Below are 25,081 nucleotides of genomic sequence, written 5' to 3'. Positions count from 1 at the left end.
GACCACAATCCGTGGGCAGCTCCTTTGCTCTGCCAGAGGCAGGTCTGTCTTGTATATATTTTTTTCTCTCAAATTTGGTCTTCCTTTTTTTTTTTTTCCACTTTTCTCTAGAGTGCGCGGCTGACCAGGGTTCGATACCTCGCCCTTCTCGGAGAGTCTGGCAAGCTCCCGAGAGTATCCCGCCCACACGGCAAAGCCAGTCAAGCTACTCCTGACGTATTTGATATGCCAAAAACAGTTAAAACAAACCTCACAATGGAGATGTTACTGGTGCCCGCTCAAACAAATCGGTGAACAATAAGAGAACAGTGCTCCAGAGTGCAGATTCATAGCTAACAGTGTCAGCCTTTTGGTGACAAGTTTGGGGTGGGACACTGCTCTTGTGGAGCTGAGTGATCATAAGGAGGAATAGAGAAAGCTTAAAGGTAGGGTTACTGAGCATAGGAGAGAAGTATTACCTGAAATGGACCAAGAAGAGGAGAGAAGGGAACTGTTGATCAATCATGAAGTGAGAGTAATGTTAATGGGTATCGATGAACTTAAATCATGGAGTACAGATTACCAGGATATAGAAAACTGGGCTTACAATCTCTAATAATGTTGAAGGAGCAGTTAGTATTTGTGAGAGGGTTGTTAAAGGTGTTGAGACAGCAAACTATGTGTTAAAAGTTCTTCCCATCTATTAAAAATATGGTCCTCCAAAAATAGGTCTATTTTGTCTATTTCAAAATGGTAGTGTCACGATCTTCAGAAATTTCCAGCCTGTATTCCCGGTCCTGTTGGTTCATTGTTCCATGCAAGAGATGAACACACATGTGTAAAAGACTTAAAGTACTCTCTTCCCCTCAGTAATGTCCATGCAAGAATGTTCAATGTGGGGCCAGAACAATAGTACAGTGGGTAGGGCTTTTGCCTTGCACATGGCCGAGCCATGTTCGATCCCTGGCATCCCATCTGGTCCCCCAAGCACCACCAGGAGTAATTCCTGAGTGAAGAGCCAGGAGTATTGCTGGGTATTCACGCCCCCCCAAAAGAGTGTTATATGTGTTAATTTCCTCTTGCTTCCCAAGTAAATTATTATACATTTAGTGGTTTAAAACAAGATAGATGTGTCTTATAGTTCTGAAGATCACTTGTCCAGAATAGTTCTCACTGTTCTCAGCGTAAGATTGCATCTATAGGGCTGAGTTTCCACTGTTGGTCCAAGTGGAGATTCTGTTTCCTTGCCCTTTCCAACTTCAGGGACTGACAACCCATCTTCCTTGACTCATGGTCTCTTTCTAGATTCAAATATCTTCAAGTATTGTTACATTCCATCACCCAACCACTCCTTTTCTCCCAGTTGAAAAAACTCCTCGCAAATACACTTCATTTCACTTGTATCACTAGTCGTCCAGTTGTGTGGGCACCAGTAATTTATCCATTCGTCCCTGTTGTGTAATAGTGTACCCAATGGCATATTGGGGGCTCTTTCAGGGTCAGAGGAATGAGACCCATTATTATTACTGTTTTTGGCATATGGAATATGTCATGGGTAGACATCTTATTTTCTAGGTCTTACTCTGGAGAACGTGACGGTCTACTAAAAGTATCCTGCCCACACGGTAGAGTCTGGAAAACTCCCCGTGGTGTATTCAATATGCCAAATATCAGTAACAATTATGGGTATCATTCTCCTGACCCTGAAAGAGCCTCGAATGTGGCACTTTTTAAAATCTCAGGGCTAGGACGAAGGAGATGTTACTGGGGCCTGCTCGAGGCAATCGATGACCAACAGGATGACAGTGATAAAATGATACAGCTTTGTAGGCTCTGCAAATACAGTGGGTTGATTTTGATCATTCAGACTATCTTTGCGTGTCATGATTAGCTTATCAGCATCATTCATTTCATCTACAACTTCAGTTCTCCCTTTTATTAAGATATACTATCTCCATAAGTTTCAAGGATAAAAACATTTTTTGGGGGGGAGGCCTTATTATATTAGCCATGTTAGAAAAAAAGGAACTTTGAAGATATATTTAAGGTTATAGGAGATTATTTTGTGTTATATAGATGGGACCAACTGAATCAGATAGACCCTGAAGAACACAGGACTTTCTCTGAGTGGGTCAGAGAAGTGTGACAGGGGGGAGTGATAAAGGACAAATGGGGCTCGGTTTCCATTTTACCAGTGCTGCTGGATGAGTGTTTCTGAGTTATTCTGTTTTACTTTTGTTCAGATGAAAGCGCAGCTAACTTTTCTTTGCATCGCTTCCAAGCTCACGTCTAGTTTAAAAATCCTGGAGTCACATAATCTTTGGGGCCACTTCAAACCCTGTACCTGAGTTCTCTCCTGCTTCCGGAGTTTCTGTCAGGTCTTTATGGGACAGGAGGCTTTGCTTTGATTGTTTCTCTGACCTGAACATTTCACATGCCTCCTCATGGGTCAGAACTAACTTCAGGCCATAGCTTTTGTATAAAAATCTGATCACTTTGGCTGTACATTCTGATTTCTCCTCATTGCAGCAATAATCATTGGTGTATAGTGTTCAACTTACTTAATATATTAAATACTATGTTATTTTCTGAGTGTTATGTGCGTGAATCTTTGCCTTCAAAGATTGTAATCTTTAACAGTAAAGACCCTTTTCCTGGATCTTCCAACATAATATGATATTCCTAGGATTCCATAGATGTTTGCTGATGGCTTAAGTAAAAGTGATTCTGTAAAAATAAATGAGACATATGTTTAGTAGTAGTGATTATCAAAATATCATTCTACACTGATCATCAAAAATCCAAGCCACTGGTACTTTGGATTGTACTTTAAGACATTCCATTGCTATAATTCTCTTTTTGTCTTGGTTTCTCTCTCCTTTATCCCCACCCCCACCCGCCCCGCCACTTATGTGTATCTAGGTAGTAAATAGTTCTAGTTTTTTTTTTTTTAAAAAAACTGAAACTACTAAAAATACTAGGTATAAAAAAACCCTTGTGATATCACGTCACATTGCTTGTCACTTTTTGCAAGTTCCCGTGTTACACAGTTTATACATTTTTGGGGGGAAGCACACACTCAAGGGTTACTCCTGGCTCTGTGCTCAGAAATTACTCCTGCTAGTGCTTGTGGAACCATATGGGATGCTGGAGATTGAGCTTGGGTCAGTTATGTGCAAGGCAAATAAATACCCTACCCATTGTGCTATCACTCTGACTTCAACACTCATACTTCTACTCCTCTTGCTATGCCCACACTTCTAAAATTTCTTATTTCTTTATTTTTATTTTTGCTTTTTTGGTCACACCTTATTCTTGGCTCTGCACTCAGGAATTACTCTTGGTGGTGCTCAGAGGACCATATGGGATGCTGGGATTTGAACCCTGGTTGACCGTGTGAAAGACAAACGCCCTACCCACTGTGCTATTGCTCCAGCCCCTCAAATTCCTCATTTGTACTTTGACCAATGAGATTAGAACAATTTGCATAATATTATGAAAATGGGATAGGTAATTTTAATCTAGTTGTGTTTTGTTTTGTGATAAAAATCTTACATCAAAGTCCAAAAATGATGATTCCTGCTATTGGCCCACCATGTCACATCCCATCTCTAACTATTTCATGTTGTTTTATTGGGAAATGAAACCCCTGTTGGATTTCAATTTCAGAATCTGAAATTGAAAAGAAGACTCAATGAGTTTCCAGTCTCAGTTCAGAAGGACTCTGGGCTGCTTTGGTATGTTTTATGATTCACATCCTTTCCATAGTAGCTTCTTTCCTGTGAGTATGAGCTGAGAACGGCTGCACATCTATATGATGGTAAATTTGCAGATCTGTTTGTTTTTAGAGGCATATGGCGGGGTGGCTGGCAGTGGGAGAGGTTAGGTGCACTGAACCACCTCTCTTGACTTCCATCTCTATGTCCGTTGGTGAGATCCCAAAGAAGAGCTGCAGGTAACAAAACATCCCACTCAGTTCCCTACTAAAATTCCTCGGGTCTGGAATATTGAGATGGGTTGGTGGCCGTCAGCATTCTAAATCCCTGGCTGTGGAGGAAGCTGGTGTGGTCTTGGTAAGCCAGGTACTGCTGCAGGTGTGCCCCACCTGAACTAGACCTCATCTCTGTATAGTGTGTCATCCTGCTCTGTGGCTATCACATACTCTTATGGCTCCCAAGTCTCATTCTATACACTGAGGGATCTAGACTGTGGATTTTTGTTTTTGTTTTTGTTTTTGGGTCACACCCGGCGATGTACAAGGGTTGCTCCTGGCTTGTGCACTCAGGAATTACTCCTGGCAGTGCCCAGGGGACCCTATGGGATGCTGAGAATCGAACCCAGGTTGGCCACATGCAAAGCAAACACCCTACCCGCTGTGATATCACTCCATCCCTGACTGTGGACGTTTTACCTTGTGTCTCCTACTTACTTGTTGGCTTTCTTGGCTTTCTCTGGGTCCACTGGTTAGGGGGAGCGCTCATTGCTTCACAAGACTGTGATTCCTCAGTGGTCAGGCAGCCTCCTTGTTCAAAAAGCAAGAGGAATCCACTTACTCATTTCCACTGTTGTATAATGAAATGCTATTGATGTGACTTTCATTTTATAAACATTGCTGTTTTATATGGACGCAAGAGAAGCCAACCTGGAGAAACAGCAGTATAGTATGCATATTTTATATAATATTTAATAGTATAATATGTGCGTATATACACATACAGTTGATAAAAGAAGATAAATGTGTATAGGTAATTTTATCTATCCTTATGTTTCTAGGTTGTAGAGTTTGTATATCCGTAGTTGTGAAATACAGCCCGTAAAAAACTCTCGTGTGCTGTATTTTGAAATGTAAGCTGTGATTTGATACCAAAAAATAGGGAAATACATTTTTTTCATCACCAGTAACTCACACAGACATTCACAAGCAGATATTACAAAGGCCCCAAAGGCAGCAATAAATTCTTCTTGTTGATTTAAATCCCATTAAGGTCCATGCTCATGAAACAAATGTTGAAATCACACAGCTGACAAAACCAGATGATTTTAAGGGGCCTTTATACCAAAGGGGCTTATAAAAGTTATTCATAGAAAAACTTGCAATTGAAAAAGATAAACAAGCTTTGGATCTGAATGGTGTTTAATCTGACTGTCATTAAGGAAGGGTTCAGATTGCAAAATTCAGGATTACTGAAGAATTCTAGCATTTTGAAAATCTTAGGGTCTTTGTTTGGTTGACCAGTATACATTGGCCCTTCCTTCCTTCCTTTCTTCCTTCCTTCCTTCCTTCCTTCCTTCCTTCCTTCCTCCCTCCCTCCTTCCCTCCCTCCTTCCCTCTTTCCCTCCCTTCCTTCCTTCCTTCCTTCCTTCCTTCCTTCCTTCCTTCCTTCCTTCCTTCCTTCCTCATTTCTTCATTCCCTTTCTCCATTGCTCTCTTTATTCTTCCTTTCTGATCAGGGAGCCAATATTGTCCCTCCTTTTGGCACAAACTTACAATTCTAAACTTTTTTCCATTGATACATCGAGGACTCCTTCATCATGTATTCAAAATAATGATTTTCTCTTGGACTGACACCCTTTCCCAGGTCAAGATTAAATATGCAGTTACCCAGAGAAGTGTAGAATAATGAATTAAAATGTCAGAGAGAGTATCAAAGGATTTGGTACCTCAGGACAGTTGTTTTCCTTCATAAGTCTTAGCAGAGCTTTCTCCCAGCATGCCTTTTTTTCTTTATAGAAGTCTTAATATGTACCATATGTGTAAATAGAAGAGCTAAATAAAACTTAATAGATCACCTGGGTGAAGTTATTGAATAAAACATCTGCTTTAAGCCAAGTTCAGAGGTGCTCTTTGTAGGATCAGCATGTCATGATCTCTGGTACATAAGCCAAAGAGAACTTTTCACTTTTTTGTAATCTTGAATGTGAAATTAGCTCCTCTAAGAAAGAGGTACATGTGGGGGACATATGGATGTAGATAAGTGGTGTCCACCTGCAATTTTTTGGAGAGGCTATATTTGAATTGCCTCTGTGATGGAGCATTTTGATAGGAAAATTACTTCTTAGACAATAAGAGAAATTTTTATGAGAAATTGACTACCTTTGACTGGTTGTAACATTACTGCTAAATTCCCTTCAGGGCCAGAAAGATAGTACAGTGGGTAAGGCTCTTGCTATGCACCTGGTCAATCAGGGTTTTTTCCCGTGGTCGCCTATATTCGATTTGGTTGCCAAGTTTAACCGGGGGTGATTCCTGAGGTCAGAGATAGGAGTAAGCCCTGAGCACTGCTGGGCGAAGTGCTCCAAACAAACAAAAGAAAGTCCCTTCATCTGGGACAATTCAAGACTATCCAGTCACCTTGTAAACTGGGATGAAAGTACACATTTATGGCTTTGGAAAGTGCAGAGAAGCTTGAAGTTGAGGGGGTCATGTTGGCATCAAGGGTAGGGTGCAGGCAGCACTTTAAGATTGAACAAAGGTCAACTGTGGGCCAGGAAAGCACCTTTGCCTGTTTTACTTTCTCCAGCTCCTGTGATGGAGTTTTTTTTTTTTAAACTTTCAGCCTCTTTCTTCTTGGTAACCACCAATCCTTTGTAAAGAAATGTCTAAGGTGGAAATCTTACTTGATACCAAGAAATGGTTAAATAATTCAATGAATATTTTATGACTATAATATTGCTTATCTGTATGTGATGTCTTTGAGGAAAGGTAAATGATGTAAATCATTATTTATAGTTTTATTGTTCTGGACATACTGGTGCCAATGGCGGGATTATCCTCTTACCTCAGTTCAGAGAATCTCATAATGGAAGACCAACAGTTCTGCCAGGAGTAGAACTACTGAAATGCTTCTCATAGTGACTTAAACAAATAGGAATGCAATTCCTCCTGTAACAAATGTCAAGGTAAATGATTGCTGCTCTGTGCTGGGTTAGCAACTCAGTCATCCCATCCAACCTGCAGGTTCTCTGTTCTTTTGAACTGATGTGCTGATCTTCAGCCTCACATGCCTTCCTTGCGGTGACTAGATGACTGCTTCAATGCCAGTCAACATGTTTACGTTCAAAGAAGAAGGATCAAAGTGCTATTCTATATTCTTGTAAGTCACCATGAAATGAACTCAAGAAAGTTGCAGAGTCTGATAAGTATTTTAGTTTTGGACCAGACTTAGTTGGGATGTGGGCACTGCTATCTCAGTGTCAGATCTCTGATAGTTCAAGGGATACCATGTGTTGGATCAGTGATTGAAACTAAATCTGTACCAGCATCCTGGATGAAAACAGAGTGACTTTAAGAACAGACTCCATAGAAGTGTGGATGTGGGTGAGGAGTGCAGAGCAGAGAGTGCAGCATCGGAATTTAGCATCAGTGGCATGCTGTTCTAGCCTCCAGTTCCAAAAGGGCCCAGAGGAGTGCGGGCCTTGGGCAGAGGCCCCCTGTGAGGACTGTGGCCTTGGATGAGGAAGAACAGCCTCCAGAAATCCTGACCCTGGCCAAAGGATGAGAGAGTGAATAATCTCTCTTGTCTGCCTCACCTTGCTTTTCCTTTCCTTTTGATGTTTTTTTTTTTGGCCTGGTGCTTCCCAGTAACTCGAGGGGAAGTTAAGGACACAATCCATAGAGGGTGGAAAAATGGCTCTGCGGGGATAACTGGAATAACTTACAGGTGTCTGTTTAAGATCCAGTGCTGCTAGCAGCATACAGGCAGCCAAGTACTTGCATGCATGAGAACCAACAGCCTCCTACTGTCTTCATCTTTCTTACAGGAAGACTGAAGCTCTGGGAAATTGGACAGAATCTGTCCAATCCCTAACAGTCGACCAGTGGCCAACCGGGAGCAAGGATTGTTGTCAGAATCTGACATCCATGCTCTGAGCTTGGTTTCTGTGTTGAGAGGCTTTGAGTAATGATCTGAAGATAATGGAAGATGGAAACCAAACCATATCAACATGCACATGATAGATAGTATATAACACTCAAATTGGCTTTTGCCTTTAATATAAAATACTTGTTGATTTCCTGCTTGTGCTGTTGGTGTGCTTCTCCCTGGTTCCTGGGGTCAGCTGAGGGATGACTCATCTCTCATAGCTTTGTGCTAGAGGTGATTCCCAGCTTGCAGATGAAGGAAACCAAGGCACACAAGTCTCTGTGATCAGAGTAGACAAGCATCCTCCTTCACTTCAGATCTGGTGCAGTGAATACTGGGATGAGAGCCACGGGCCTTAAATCCTTTTCATTCTGATCTCAGGACACTGTGATGGAGGAATCTATCCTCCATCCCAGTTTTATTTTCCTAGGAACTTGTTGAATTGCTACAAAATGAACAATAATAGTTGCAAGCAAATAAGGAGACACAGTGGAAACATTTTCATCAAAGATGACAAATAATTTTCTTTTTAGCAATGAAAAAAATAATTTTGGTCATATTTTGCAGTGCTCAGGACTTTCTCCTGACCCTTTGCTCAGGATTCACTCCTAGTGGGACTTGGGGGAATCATATGGGGTGCCAAGAATTGAATCTGGGTTGGCTGTGTACAAGTCAAGCACTTTTCCCATTGTACTATCTCTCCAGCCCATAACAAGTATTTCAGTGAACGTATAAGAAATACCATGTAGTTGAAAGGACCGGAACTCTGCATATGCAACAAAATATGCTGAGTGGACAAATCTGGGGACGAAAAGACTTATTAATAATAAAATAAATGCAAATTAAAATGGTCATTAAGTGGAATTTTACATGTTTCAAATAAGTCTTTCTTTGAGGGATGGGAGTGTTTTTAAGACCAAAGCTGGGGAAATTATGAGGTTGTTGGTGTCCAGGCAGTGAAATTTGTATGGCCTCTTTGGAAAAGCAATTTGGCAATGATTACAAAGAATCATAAAGTTTCCACACCCTTTGACCCAGCAATCCCTCCCCTGGGAATTTATCCTGCAGCAATTATTAAAAAGGCAACAAAAGCCATGTGTAAGAACATATTCCTTCCAGCAATGTTTATAATAGTAAAAAATTGGAAGCCACCTAAAGGTCTCACAATGGGGAAATGATTCAGTCAATTGTGGATCTGTGTAGCTATCAAATTAATTAGGTACAGTAATATAAGGATTATAATGATGCTAATTGAAAAAGCAGTGCAAAATTTTATTGTGCTATGCCTTTCAATGCAGAAAAAAAAGTTGGCATCTGGATTTACACCAAAAATGAATGCTTAGAAATACAAATAATGGAATTAAGATGATGGGCAAGACATTGTAGATCAGTGAACAAATGGGGTGTTTGTGAGACTGTTGTGTGGGCTCCTAAGTGCGTGATGGTTGGGGGCTCCCAAAGTAACTAGAAGTAGATTGAGGAGAAATTTCAGATACCCTGTTAAAGGGTATGGATATTTTTTTCTTAGAGGCATTGGGAAGCCTTTAAAATGTTCCAGTTTGAGGAACTCTTAGCATCACTGTGAGTTTCCAAGTGAGAAGGGAGACTTTGAGAATACTTTGTGGTGGCCTAGCCAGGAGGTACTGAGAGTTGCAATCTGACATGACATTGGGAGCAGGAGGGGATGGAGGGAGGGGTCGGATAGCCTCTCAGCATTTATCCTTAAAACTCCTTTCCATATGGGCCATGTATGGGAAGGTGGAAGAGAAAGGAGACAGAGTTTCCTTAGCTTGGATGGGGATATGACAAAGGGATGAGAAAGAGGAGCAACGCTGGGCACCATTTGGATTGTTTGAGGAGCCTGATCATGAAGACGAATTTCAAGAACATCTCATTGACTGGTCTTTCTCGGTGTGATACCCCCTCTTCGGGGATATTAGAATGATCCAGATAGGTGAAGTAGCCTCTGGTTCATTTAGGGGACACGTCCTGTTCACACAGTTAAAGAGGATAGATTTATTGATAGGGTAGTAATTTTTTTTTTCTGAAAAGGAGTGTTAAGCTAAATAAGTTTGGGAAACTCTGCTGTAGGCCATTGGAATTCAGGTCTGTCCTTGGAAGAGAGGGAAGAACATGGTGAAATAGTTTATGGTACAATGTGGTTGTGTTGACTTGTGGGCTTAGAGGGTGTTGGAAGAGGTGAGAATGTCCAGGGAATATGTATCACAGGAAGAGAGAGGATGATGAGGAGAGTCCTGGGAAGGTCTGAGATTTGGAAAAGAAGAAAAGAGCAATAGATGAGGCAGTTTTGAAAGGAGGTATTGGAGGTAAATGAGGAGAAAGTTATGGAGAAGGAAGTAGATAGTGGAGCAGATAAAGGCTGAGGTTTGGGAAGACTGTAGTCTCTTAGGAGGTCCTTGGATGTGTCATTGGTACAGTGTTAGTACACTGTACTATTACAGTGTAGTGTATTAGTACACTGTCGCAAGTTAACTGACAGTGTACTAATACAGTGTCCTTGGATCTTGAGGGACAGTGGAACAGTGAAGTAGGGGAAGCAGATCCAAGGCAACTGTAGGAAGAGAAGCTTAAGGATGTCGATGGGTTGGGAACATGACTCTAAAGCACTGTTTCTCAATCTTTTCCTAGTCCTGTTGAGAAATGCACCTCTAAATGATCCAAGACTCTAAGAGGATCAATACCAGAATGACCTGTTGCCCCTGTAGCCCGAGACAGACGCATTCCCGAAGAAGGCCTCAATCATGAAATTTCTAAGTTTGCCAGGACTGGTTCACCACCTTACTTAAAAATGTGCATTGTCTGCCGTAGAGGTAGAGAGTGGGGTGGGGGATGGTGGTGGGAGGGATACTGGGGACATTGGTGGTGGAAAATGTGCACTGGTGGAGGGATGAGTGTTTGAACATTTTATGACGAAAACTCAATCATGAAAGCTTTGTAACTGTGTATCTCATGGTGATTCAATTAAAAAAATGTGTATACTGAAATATCTGCTGTCCTAGAGAGAGGAAGCTTCACTGGTGATCCCATATGTGCATCGTAGTATGTGCATTAGCGATGCAGAGAGTAAGATTCTGCTCAGTGCCAAATGAGTGGTTCTGAGAATTTGAGAATATTTTGAAAATGTTGAAGCATCTGTTGAAATTTGGGCGAAATAAATTGCTATTCTTTTCAATTTTTAGTTAACAAAATCAAGATAGAGTAGTGCAGTAAAACCAAAGGAAGGGGAGTGCTCATGTAAACATTGACTAAATGACTTCCTCATTTAAGTTTCCCAATTACTAATTTACTTTGTTTTAATTTTAATTTAAGGGTAGTTAAAAAAAACCTATAATAGCATCTCATTAATTTGTATTAATGGGGAAGTGGTGATGAGCTGTTTTATAAGTGGAAGCTAAGTTAACCGACAGTGTACTAATAGATTCTTGGTCCTGGAAGGACCTAGGTCATTAATGCACAGAATCGACTGCACCTGGGGGGCATTGTTGGTCAGGCTGAGCCCTGATTGCTGCCATATCCTGGCAATTACTGTCCTAGAATCCTGGTCTGGCTCCCCAGACTGCTTATTGGTCTGCTGGAGAATAGGGGTGGGGAGTCAATCGCTCTCAGACATCCAAGGTTACAGATGGGGTCAACTTTTGGCTGTCTCTTGTTTTCCTCATTGGCTTTGCATGTCATTTGTTAGGATCAAGTGCAGTATTTGTGAGCTAAAGATGTCCCCCTGTCCATCTGTTCCTAGGGACTTTCTTAGACCATGCTTTTGGCCCTAGAGGAGGAATTAGCAGTTGGGTGGAGGAGAGATTTGTAATGAACCATTACAGAGATAGGTACAAAGGTTTTGGGGGTACACAGCGGAGGAAAGGGTTGACTATTGGTAGTGGAGTTTGGGGAATATTCTCAGTTTTGGGGTATACAGGGAAGGAGGCAGTTGACTGTCAGAGGTGGAGTTTGGAGAATATTTCCAGCGGGAGATCAGGCTAACTCTGAAAGGACCTTGCAGGTGGGGGAAACTGCACAGTTTAGAAGCTTGGGGAGCAAAAGACTTCCTGGGCCGGGTTAGCAAGTGAACTTATTTGGGGTGTTAGGAGAGGATGAGAAGAGGAAGATGGAGTTCTAGAGGCAGAGCTGGACTGTACTGATATACTAGGATAGGAGTTGATATACTAGGATAGGAGTTTGTCTATTGCTGGTGCGAAGCAATGATTATGAGAGGAGTGAGCTAAGTCTGCCAGTGACGTTTGGTGACGGAGCTCAGGAAAGTGCTCTTGGTAGTTTGTTGTTGGGTCTCTGTTTTTGGAGACTAGTTGTTCTGCACAACCTCACATTGACAGTCTTAGACTCCTCTGCATTTAGACTGGCTCTCTGCTCTGTCTGCAGGTGGAACCACCTGCTTCTGCCCACCTGTCCCAACTTTCCAACTTTCCTTTTCTTATTCTAAGACTGACAGTCTTGTTTGTCTCAGAGCCAGGGCTAAAAGTGAGGCTTTCTGTAGATCATTTCTGACCGCGTTTCCTCCCAGTGCCATTTTTCTCTCCAGAAAGGCACTATCATTAATTAAAGCAAAACAAACAAAACAAATCCTAAACAGCTGAGCTTCATGTTTTCAGAGACTAACAAACCTCATCCGCATAAAGTAAATTGCATTTGGAGCTTACCTAGGACAGATATGTATCTGGGATGGGATGTCCTGTACTTTGCTTGACCATCTGTAGAAGATTTTTAGAATGACCCCAGGAGTCCAGCTGGTTGGCCAGTAGATCCTGGATGGAAGGGTAATATGCCCACAGCTGGCTGTTCCTGCAAAGCTAGAAAGGAAAGGACACATGCGATCCTGGAACATGGATCTGGGAACCATGGTTGTATCGTGTTATTTGTTTCTTTTAAATCTCTAAGTCTGAATAGTCTAGTGTGATGAACCTTTTATCTGTCCAAACCACCTGGATATTTATAACCTCATTCAAGCACAATAGAAAACCAGCAGATGCCACAGGCAGCTGGCAGGCATATATGTCTCTGCTCTGTGCACCGGGGCCAGCCCACATGATTTTGAGAATCTTTTATGGCCCATAATAGGCTGCACATTTCCCACCCTGGGAATGGAGGGTTCTGTTTGGATCTATTAGTGCTAAATGGTTGTACATTTCACTCTTTGTGAATTATATCTTAATAAAAATTCTATGTCGAGTAAGTTAATTGTTTTAAAAAATTCAAACTAGAGCTTTGAGGTAACTGTTTAGGAGAGGGCTTTGAATAATAAAGGAACAATTACCTTAATATCACGTGTGGTTTGGGGTCAGTTAATGACTAGTTCCTGTATGTCTCTTTCCTATTTGAAGGGCAGAGAATGAGGTTTTAGGATTTATGTCTGGATTTCATTTCTGGTTCATTTTTTTCTGCTGTTGTGAAATAATGTTTAATATCTTCCTTGGGGAGTGGGGGGGGGGGGAATTGGAGAAAAACATCTTACAAAGTCCATAGCCAGAGCAGGAAGCGTTGTTATTTCCTGTCGAAGAGCTTGACACCTTGAGGATGAGACACCCATTCTCTGAAAGGTCTGAATCTAAGGCCTTCACCTACCATGTTAGGTTGATTACAATCATTCTTTGATTCATTCATAACGTCTCCAGCAGTTCCTCTCTCTGGGTCTGGGGCCACTTAGATATTGACTCGGTCATGGTCACGTTCTTCCCGTTGTTCATCAATTTGTTTGAGCGGGCCCAGTAACGTCTCCATCGTGAGACTTGTTGTTACTGTGTTTGGCATATTGAATACGTCATGGGGAGTTTTCCAGGCTTTGCCGTGTGGGCGAGATACTCTCGGTAGCTTGCCAGGCTCTTTGAGAAAACTTTCCTTGAGTCCTGGTGTGGCTTTCTCATCCCCTTTGTTTGGGAACTTTAAGCCACACAGACTCACAAAGGATCAGGGATGTAGGCAGGAAGTGTCTTCCCTGATGAACTTGAACACTCCACTCCCTGCATCTGACATCTGGGCATATTGGGGGCACCCATGCCTGGGACCGCACGACAAACAGCAGATCTGGGACACTCTGAAAAGTTCTGTGTTAAGTTCCTCTGCTGCCTAGAATCCTGGGACTGCGGGCAGGGGAAGGTCACTCGGTCAAATTTTAGAGGGGTCCAGGAGTCAGGGTGGGTAAATGACACACCATTGCACTAAGGATTTTCTCCTGCCTCTGTGCTCAGGGAATTACTTCTACAAATGCTGAGGACCCCAAGGATCAAGCCAGGGTTGACTATGTACAGGCCAATACTTTCCTTGCTGGACTGTCTCTCCGGTCCTCATTTGAGAATTTCAACCCTCACGTGTCTTTGTATATACACTTGTGAGAGGAATACCCACCCATGACAAGATTGATTGCTCAGTTGGACGAGGAAGCTCAGGTACCCCATCTAGTCCACGCTCTGCTCACGGTCAAGTGGTTTGCGAGAATCAAGAAGTGTGCTGTAATCTGGTTTACTTGATGAAATGAGCATTTCGAACTGGGAGCAGCGTTACCTCAGTCACCACCCAAAGATAAATGGCTCATTGGGTAAAATGCAGGGCAAAACATTTGTCCAACAAAGGGTTCATCTTGTTAATATTCAGAGCACTTTCACATTCGTATGAAAAAGACAACCAATCCTTTAGAAAAATATCCAAGTAGGGTCACAGGGAAAAGTATAGATTTCCTGGAAGCATGTTATAAGATGCTCAGTTTCATTCATATAAGAAACTGCAAAATGTAGAGACGTTTTCAGAGCATTTTTCCCCCTTCAACTTTAAGGTAGGCTGTGGTTAGAAAAGGAAGAGAAAGCCCAGTGCTGTGGGAGTCAGCTTAACTGGCCCTTTTCTGGCTTGCTGTGCGGTATTGTTATTTGCTGGAGTGTATATGCATGCCCCTGCTGTGATAACTTTTAAGAGGGTTTGGGTAATAATGTATCACATGGTGTCAAGAAAAATAAAACACATTCTTTTGATGCAGAAAAAGTCAAATTTAATACCACAGTTACTCCAAATGTTTGTACTTCTCTACATTGTTTCAAATAATAACAATATACTAGACTACTAGAAACAGCCTATGTCTAAGATGTATGATCCGTGTAATTATGCTAGCACCGTTTGAAGCCACTTGGCAGAAGAGAGAGGGAGAGAGAGAGAGGAGAGAAAGAGAGAGAGGGCCTTGGTGGAGGGGGGGGTAAGAGAGAAACACACATGTAGATAAATTTGTGCTGCTAATAAGATTTACTATATAGTAAGAAAAATAGCTGTAAAATAGTATATGGCATTGCCACATTTAGATAAAAAGTAAAAGTTTCCTTATGCTTCTATACACATTGTAAGTTTATGAAAAATTTGCAGGAGGAAGAGTAAAAATATCAACAGAAACCTTGTGGACAGTGGTTGACCCTAGGATTTGACACTGATCTTCAGAGAATGAGAAATCATGAGGGTTATGCATATTTCACTCCTCATCCTTCTGTGTGGATTCAATTTCCCCTTTTGTGTGGCTTTCTCATGATAGAAAAGCTACTTAATAAAATGCCTTTCATTCTTTCTCAGCCATTTTACTGATAACACCCTAATCCCTCATATCTTATTCCAGAACTCTCTTTTCCCCCCAAATCTAAAAGCTTGCAGATTTTCTGGCATCCAGCAAGAATCCTCTACTCTTCCTATTTCTTCAGAAGTCACTGCATTTTGACGTCGGGAGTCTGGGCAGGGTTTGATGTGTTGATGTGTGGGGGACATTGGGGTTACTCCCTCATTGGGGAATCTGTGCTCTGGGTTCTCAGGAACAAGGGTCCTGAGAGTGGACCTGGAGTCAGATGATTTGGGGTTAAATCTTGACTCTGCTACCTTCTAGTTAGGTAGTTTGCGCTCAGCCCCTGTCCCACATATGTTAATACCAGCAACATTTGCATAATATGTTAATATTATGTAAATAAAACCATGGCAAACTATAAGCCCGCACAGAAGATTGTCTAGGGCATGGCGGATTGCATGGGTTGCACTTTCCTTTATATTTTCTACTGAGTGAAATTACCACCTCATCTCTGTGATACAAATACCTTACCTTTAATTTATGATTATTGGACAGGATAAAACAGGACGTTTTATCTTGTTCAGAATGAAATGATTTAATACCTATACTCTTGGCATGCCTTACTGTGTAGTTATCTGTGATTTAAGATTGCATATAGTTGGGCGATTTGCTGGTAAATTGAGTTCCTTGATCTCTGAGTAGTTAAAAAATGAAGACAGCACACTACACAATTTACTTTGTTCTTCCATTCCCCATGATCAGTTAGTTCTGCCTCTCACCATGTTGGTATCTGCTGTGAGCTCAGGCACACTTGTTTGTTCTAACCATGGATGTCAGAGTAGAGTAGAACGCCTTATAGGGCCATTCCCTTGTGGGGGTTATGGGGTGAGGCCACCGGTAATTGGACTCTGTAGGGTCTCTGTAGAGTTGTTGACTGAGAAGGTGGTTGGAGGAAAAGTTGTGAATGGCTTGTTTTTCTTGGAAGAGATCCTTCCCCGAGTTTAAGATGTAGAATTGGCCTTTTCCTGAATCCACGTCCTCTCTACTTCCCTGGCAGCTTAGTCTAGCATTTATATCTTATGTAGAACCCTGAATTTAATTTTCCAAGTAGAAAACTCTACTGTTGATGCAGTTGGGTGGTGTAAGCCAGTGGTTTTCCATCTTCTTCCACCTGTAGGCTGGCACTGCTCTGTGAACAGTGGCTGGCAGCCCTGGTATAGTCCGATGCATGCTGAGAAGTGCCAGGAAGTGGCAGGAGAGCCTGAGTAAGGCCCCCTGGGTGTCCAACTATCTGATCTCATAAGATCTTCACAGATACCTCACAGGTATCTGCAATATAAAGTAAGATGCCCATTAAGATAACTGGGCATCATGAGTAAGAGATCTGGGCATCTTACTCATGAGGAAGAGAGGCTGAGAGTACTCATTTACTTGCCCATGAATAGAAAATAAGAAAGCGAGCCTGGATTGGATGGTGCCCTGGTCTCACCTCTTCCTCCTCCTCCTCCTCCTCCTCCTCCTCCTCCTCCTTCTTCTTTGTCGTCTTCTTCATCATCTTCCTCTTCATCATCTTTGTCGTCTCCTTCTCCCTTCTCCCTTCTCCTTTGTCCCTCCCCCGTCCTTCCCTCCTCCCTCCTCCCTCCTCATTCCTCCCTCCAGGAATGTATGAGCCCAGGGGTTGTCTCTCTCTCTGAGGTTCTTGACCCATCAGTCACTGGGTTCCATGACACCCTGAGGGGCTTAGTGTAGAGCCCACAACACACGGGTAGGGATCAAACTCAGAGCCTGTCTCTTCTAGGCTTTTGATGACCACAGGTGCTGTCTCCCCAGCTCCTGATTTTTTTTTTTTATAATTGTATGTTTTCTTGGGACACATCTTGTACTGGGGCTTGCTCCTAGCTCTGAACTTAGGGATCACCCCTGATAGAGCCCAGGAGACCTTAAAGAGTACTGGGGATGAAAGTAGCATTGGCCACATGCAAATGAGCCCTTATTCACTGTGTTACATTATCTCTCATGCCCCCTCCTGATCTACTTATAAAGGCCCTCCCGTTGATCATCGATTTGCTCGAGCGGGCCCAGTAACATCTGCATTGGAGACTTTGTTGTTACTGTGTTTGGCATATTGAATACGTCACGGGGAGCTTGCCAGGCTCTGCCGTGCGGGCCAGATACTCTCGGTAGCTTGCCAGGCTCTCCGAGAGGGGCGGAGGAATCGAACTTGGGTTGGCCATGTTGGCTGCGGGCAAGGCAAATGCCCTACCGCTGTGCTATCGCTCCAGCCCTACATATATATATATATATACTTATATATACATACTTATATCTACTTATATATACTTATCTACTTATATATCTACTTATAGATATATCTACTTATATTACTTATAAATATATTACTTATAGATATATCTACTTATATTATATCTACTTATATATATCTACTTATATATCTACTTATATATACATATATATACATATTATATATAGAATAGACTATATACACATATATATATAGCTTTTGGGCTACACACACTAATGCTCAAGGATTATTCCTGGATCTGTGCTCAGAAATCACCCCCACTTCTAGTGGGACTTGGAGGATCATATGATGGGATGCCGGCAATCAAATCCGGGTCAGCTGTGTGTAAGGCAAGCTCCCTACCTGTTATACCATTGCTCAGGCTTGCTCTAGTATAGCACTTATATTTATCTGTATGTTTCTTTTTATTTCCTTTCTCCTGGAGTCTCTCTAGTAAACTTCGATTTCATAACCCACAGAGCACATACTTAATCCTTTTCCCTGGGCTCATTAATTTGTCATTGATTTCTAAGGGATTAGATTTGAGAGTGAGTTTGGAAAAGGAGCTCAAGGCCTGGGATGGTGAGGGGGATACTTCTCTCTCTCTCTCTCTCTCTCTCTCTCTCTCTCTCTCTCTCTCTCTGATAAAGGTCAGTGGGAAGAAAATGGCAAAAGTCTATAAATTACTTGGCATAGTTTTGGGGCTAAATCCAGCTATTCTATCTGTAGACTAGCTGGATTCCATTCTGCTGTAACCCTTCAGAGCACATTGTGATTTTGAAGCGCTGTCCTCGAAAATTAAAGTTTTGAGGCTAGAGAGATAGTACATCTGCTTACATGTGACTGCATATGGTCCCCAGAGAACTGTCCAGAGTGATCACTGGGCACAGAGTCAGGAGTAAGCCCTGAGCACTGCTGGGTGTGTCTCCAAAACAAAGACAAACAAAAAGCAAATGATATTTTTAGTGCATCTTCATGATCTGTTTCTTTCTTTTTTTTTTGTATTTTTGGAAACATTAAGTGGTGCTCCTGGCTTACTTCTGGCCCTACTCTCAAGGATCACTCCTGGCCAACTCAGGATCCCAGTTGTCTGTATGCAAGGCAAAGACCCTACCTGCTGTACTATTGCTTTGGCTTATCTTCATAGTCTATTTCTATTAGTATTTTAGCAAGGATCTATGTGCATGGAAATAACAGCCTTTAAGTAGGACTTTAGGAGGAGTCTGTCTTCAAATACAGTCCTTTCCCAACTCTATAAAGAACAGAGTACCAGTCAAGGGTTTCCCATCTTAATCCTTAATTCCTTCCCAGAGGAATTTTCTTTCTCTGCTGTGTGGAAACCTAGGCTATGTATATGACTAGAGAAGGGACAAATAAAGAAATCATACTTGTGACAGTTACAAACCATCTGTCTCTTCATAAAGTTGTCCTTGGAAAGGAAATGATAACTTTCTACAGAAGTTTATAGACATCCAATTCAAGAGTGTGGATGACAAGGCTATTAAAATCATGTCTTAGGGGCCTGGAGTGATAGTATAGAGGGTAGTATGCTTGCCTTGCACGTGGCCGACTGGGGGTTGATACCCAGAACCCCATATGATCTGGTCCCTCAAGCCAGTACTTCCCCCCTGTACTACCAGGAGTGATCCCTGAGAGCCAGGAGTAACTCCTGCACCCCCCTCCCCTCAAAAACTCTGCTATATATTTGTCTTTCTTTGCCTTATATTTTTCCCCAGAAAATGCAAATTCCAAGAAAAAGAGGCTATCATAAAGAACTTACTTTAAAACAAGCTCCAGTGCGGGAGAGACAGTACAGTTAATAAGGAGTTTATCCTGCATGCTCCTGAGCCAGGTTCGATCGCTGGCATCCTAAATGGCCCACTGACCCCCCAGAACTTCCAGGAGTAATTTCTGAGTGCAGAGCCAGGTATAACCCCTGAGAATCATTGTGATCCCCAAACTTAAAAAGAACATCAACAAAAACACAAGCTCAATTAGTCTGGAGTCGTTATATAGTAAACCAGTCTGGCACTTTCTATATTTACGAGACTATAAAATTGATTTCCGAAGAAAGGCCTTGAGACCCCCAGAGTTTCTTATTTATTAGAGCAATCTTCAGTTGCTTTCAGAACTGTGTTCTACCTCAAGTTGCCCGTGATATTATTTTCTTCTCATTTTTTTAGTTGAATCACCATGAGATGCAGTTACAAAGCTTTCATGATTGAGTCTCAGTTATATAGTAAATAAACACCCATCTTTCCACCAGTGTATCTTTCCCCTTCTCATTCTCTAAGATTTAAAAGTATTGCCATGCATGATATTACGCATTGCCATTGTGAACTATAGACGCAGTATATTATGATGCTCTTCTTGAAATATTCCCAACTTCATCCAAGCAGGTCACAACTAGGGTCTGACCTGAAACAGGTAAGAAGGCCCCTGGTTCTTAAGGTCAGGCACAAACTCCATACATCAAATTCTGAGGCAGTCACAGGAGCTCACAAACATATATCTAAAGTGGATTGTGATACTTTTGCACTTATGGACAGAGAATCCTACATTTCTCTGTGGCCCATGTTACTGTGTGTTTATTTTATCCAGTCTTATTCCTAGTGGTAACAAATGGGACTTGTGACTCTTAATAGAGTCACAAATATGTCAATAAATATTTTTTTCTTCTCATCATAATCAGATGAAGATTTGGCCCTTGGAGACATCAGCTTGATATTTTGACCTCTGTTCCAGAATAGTCCCCACTCATAACTATCGAAGGGTCAGATAACTATTGACATTAAATCATGCAGAACATCTTATTTCTCACAAAGTGCTGCTTAATTTTGAATCAAGCAAATGTTCCTTTGCTCAATCCTTCGATTTATGGATAATCAATCTCCCCCCACACTAACATCCATATTTTTTCACATGTTTCCTTTGTAATCTCTTTGGTATAATGATTTCATCCTCCTTTCCTTCTGAGAACTCCCTCCCGACCACCCCCCCCCCCGAACATCTACTTGCCCAAATCACTACTGTAAATGTTTCTTCATTTTTAGGCAGCTTTATTTGGAAAGGGGTTTCAGAAAGTACTCGGTTTAATGAAATTTTCAATGGAGGCTGTGTGCTGCAAAGAATGTGATTAACTTTTAATTAAAGTATACTTAATTAAATCCTATTGGATGAAAGTAAATGGAAAAAGTGATTAACCCTCCTTAACGGTTTTCACCAAGCATTTTGGTTCCCTGCCTGGAGGAGGCTGCTGTTGGCAGATTCAGGAGTCTGCTGTGGGGCTGGAGTGATAGGGCAGAGGGTAGGGTGCTTGCTTTGCACAAGGCTGACCTGGGTTCGATCCCCAACATCCCAGGTTCCTCAAACTCACCAAGAGTGACCCCAGCGCACAGAGCCAGAGGTAACCTCTGAGCAGTGTTGAGTGTGACACCAAAGCAAAAAACAAAAACAAAAACAAAAACAAAAACAAAAACCACCCAACAAAACCAAAACAACCAAAACCCAAAAGAGAGTATGCTGAGTATACTGTTCCTGATGTTGGTGGTTCTAGTGCCAAGTTGGCAGAGGTTTTTTCTTTAAAGCCTCTTTTCTCATTTTACTAACAAAATATATCAAATTATATTTAAAATAGATAATAAAAATTATAAGACAAATGCTGCATTATTTGGGTTTTACCTTTTCTAAATAACCACAGTCAGTTGACAGACTGTCTTAAAGTTCAATTTGAGTCACCCTGGGACTTCGTGGCATGTTCTTCCCTTCAATCTAGACTTCTTATGCTCTCAAAACTTTCCAAACTTGAACCTTTTCTGAACAAAATATTTTTATTTGCTCCCGATCCTGAATTTTCTGGGAGGGCACCTCAAATGGAAGAAAGGATGATCACCAAAAAGTGTTGGAAAGTATATTCTATAAAATAAATAAGTACATAAATAAATAAAAGTCCTTGCTTTGCTTTTGAAAGATTCTTTTTACTTTGGACAGAAAGAGGGGGATTCCAAGGAGGAGTGTTTTCAATATGTTTGTACAATCACCACATTTACCCCTGAACCCCCCCAAGTAGGGGGATTCCATGGCAGGAGTTTAAATATGTCTATATAATCGCCACCTCTATCCCACCTCCTGTTGTTATTTTCCTTAATAAAAATGCAGCGATAATCCTATTCCTGTATCTAAGCCTAATTACCTTTCTGAGTGTTCTGGAAAATCATGACTTCTGTCCCTCAGCAACCAACAAACCCAAACGAAATTCATTTGAATAGAGGTTTTGGGAGATGTTCAGTAATAAGATAGTTGAAATGACATTTTGCTCGATTAGGGAAGGTTTCCGTGAGTTTATAACAGTGCAAATGCTATTGGGAGGAAGGCATACAGGCAGAGGGGAAGGAGAGAGGGAGAAAAATGAAGGCAATGCATTCTGTGCTTTTGAGAAAAACTTCTAGGTCTCTGAAGAAAACCTTTAGCTGCATTCTGTGGAAATACATCTATTTAGGCGTTCTATTTTGTTCTCTCTATAATTTGTAATTGGAAATGGAATCTTCATGCTCTAAAAAATCATTGCTTGGGAACGGGCTTTCTTTGGGGACAGTTGTTCCTAGGGTCAATTATGTGCCCAAAGGGAAAGTAGTAAAAGAGACAAAACATAGTGTTGAGTGAAGCAGCACCTCCTCCCTCGGACTGTAAAGACTATTTGTAGTGACTTCGGAGATTCTTCCAGAGACATACAAGAAACTGGGAAGTGACTTTGCAAAGAAGCTTTGGGGAAAGCCAGGCTCTTTTGCTCCCAGAACTCCTAGGTAGGAAGGCTCAGTGATTCCATCTTCATGCAGAAACAGAGATTAAAGAGATTGAGAGAAAAGCAGCAGAAACTTGCTTCAGCTGCAGAGCGATGAAGCAAGGTCGGTAGTCAGAGACACTGTGAGATATTTTTCTGAGTCAAAATTTGATAGAGCAGGAGCATTCCTGTTACAATTTGTATTTATTTGTTTATTTATTTTAGTCACCATGAAATTACAAAATTAATCATGATGGGGTCCAGGGCTGGAGCAATAGCACAGTGGGTATGGTGTTTGCCTTGCATGCGGCCGACACGGCCAACATGAGTTTGATTCCTCCGCCCCTCTTGGAGAGCCCAGCAAGCTACCAAGAGTATCTCACACTCACGGCAAAGCCTGGCAAGCTGCTCATGACGTATTCAATATGCCAAACACAGTAACAACAAAGTCTCACAGTGGAGACGTTACTGGGCCCACTCCAGCAAATCAGTGAACAACGGGAGGACAGTGACAGTGACATTAACAGGGGTTCCAGGCATATGATACTAGTACTAATTCTAATGCTAATACTAATATATACTAATCCCTTCTCCAGTACCCACTTCCCTCCATCAGTTCCCCCCTCCCCCATTTTCTTCCTACACAGTCTGCTTCCATGAGATGTGCTTTAAAAAAAAAAAAACAAAAAAAGAAAAAGGTTTTGCTCTGTGGTTTACAGTACTGAGGTGATAGTTCCATATGCAACACTTTACCACCTACAACCGTCTGGTACCCTCTCCTCCTCCCAGTTGAATGCTTCGCTCCATCATAGGCATTGCACCCTCCCCTGTCCTATCCCTACCCCCTTAAGTGATGTGTTTCCTACTGAATACCAGTTCTCATATTTTTTTTTGTTTTCATTGTCTTGGGGTATTCGTTTTTCCACTAATATGTTTCTTTATGTCAAATCCTGCATATGAGAAAGATCATTTGGTGTCAGTCTCTCTTTCCTTAACTTCACACCACATGAAACTCTCCAGGTCCCTCCAAGTAGCAGCAAATTTCATGGGCTGATCATATTGTGTTGGTGTCATCAAAGCAGTGGAGAAGGCAATGCTGGCAAAGCCAGTTGATATGCCTAGATAGTTCAGAAGACTAAACATTATCCTCAGTAGCTGTGAGCAGCAGCACAGTGGGTAGGGCATTTGCCTTGCCTGTGGCCGATCCGGGTTCGATTTCTCCGCCCCTCTCGGAGAGCCCAGCAAGCTGCTGAGATTATCTTGCCCATACGGCAAAGCCTGGCAAGCTACCTGTGACATATTCGATATGCCAAACACAGTAACAATAAGTCTCACAATGGAGGCGTTACTGGTGCCTGCTCGAGCAATTCCATGAACAACAGGAGGACAGAGCTACAGTGCTATTATTAAGTCATGTAAAAGTAGCTTTGAATTTTATGCTAATTGGTGTAAATTGATAGATATATAAGTAACAGGGGAAGCAATAATAAACAAGAGAGTTACTGTTTTGGGCCTGAAGAGAATCAATCAAGCTTTGCATCTGCCAATCCATAATCAAGTATGGCCATCTGCCATCTTGCTTCTCAAAGTCTGGTCGCAGGAGTACAGGACCAGTGTCACCTTGATTTCTGTAAACATGCAAATGATAGAGGATCACCCTAGACCTAGAGACCTAGAATCTGCCTTTTAAGTTCCACAGGCAATTGTTCTATTACTGAAGTTTGAAAAGCACTGCATGGCCTAATAGATTTTGCAAATCAGATAAAAGCCCAGCAAAGAAATGAATGTTGGGTAGTCAAGTTCCCTGCCAGTACTAACAGAGAAGGGATGACTGATCAGCATGATATTGGGGATTAGCCCAGCAGGTGGTTTGTAGATCCCCAGTAAGGTTTTGGAAACAGAATGTTCTATTTGGTCACTTCTGTTGACTATCAGTGCATTTACTTATGATGTTAAGGTTAAAGAGCTAGATTTAGTTCTTTCAACTTGGAAGATAAAAACATAAAATAGAGAACCTCTCATGTATGGCTCTGTGTCAAGTGTTTTTGATTATAAAGAAGCTTTTTTGTTTGTTTGTCTTTGGGCCACACTTGACTATTCTCAGGGCTGACTCTTGGATCACTCTTGGAAAGTTTGGGGGCCCATATGGGGTACTGGGGATAAAACCTAGGTTGGATGCATACAAGGTACACCCCTTAAAGTTCTATTATCTCTCCAGCCCTGAAGAGGTTTATTGTTCAAATTTTGTTGGGAGAACCTATAAACTATACTTAAGAGACGTGTCAGACCATAGAATTTGTTTTTAGTTTAAGTAAGTTTCTTCTGCCCTTGTTTTGTTTCTCTGTTAAGATAATTATTGGAAGAATATAAGAAGCATTGAAATGAAAAAAAGTCATAATCATCATGGGTCCGTAGACTTATTAGAATCTTTGGCTTTTTCTGTAGTGATAATTTATTAGCAGAAGTTATTTCTTTAAACCATCATTTACAATTTGCTTTTATGAGGTTGTTTTCCAGTTGCAGATGAATCCGAGCAATGAAAAATCACACGGCAAATAGTCTTGTATATACTTGTGTTTTTTGGTTGAGTGAGAAAAATC

The 25,081-nt window shown here is 41.6% G+C and overlaps 1 protein-coding gene across 1 annotated transcript in view; it reads left to right on the top strand.

Moving 5' to 3' along the window:
* Positions 1-25,081, top strand: part of PID1 (phosphotyrosine interaction domain containing 1) — a 288,088-nt gene that overhangs the window by 42,958 nt on the left and 220,049 nt on the right. The window lies entirely within an intron of this gene.

Source organism: Sorex fumeus, unplaced genomic scaffold (assembly GCF_029834395.1).
Source record: "Sorex fumeus unplaced genomic scaffold, SorFum_2.1 ptg000005l, whole genome shotgun sequence".
In the NCBI taxonomy this organism is placed as follows: Eukaryota; Metazoa; Chordata; class Mammalia; order Eulipotyphla; family Soricidae; genus Sorex; species Sorex fumeus.
This window is presented reverse-complemented; position numbering and strand designations above follow the sequence as displayed.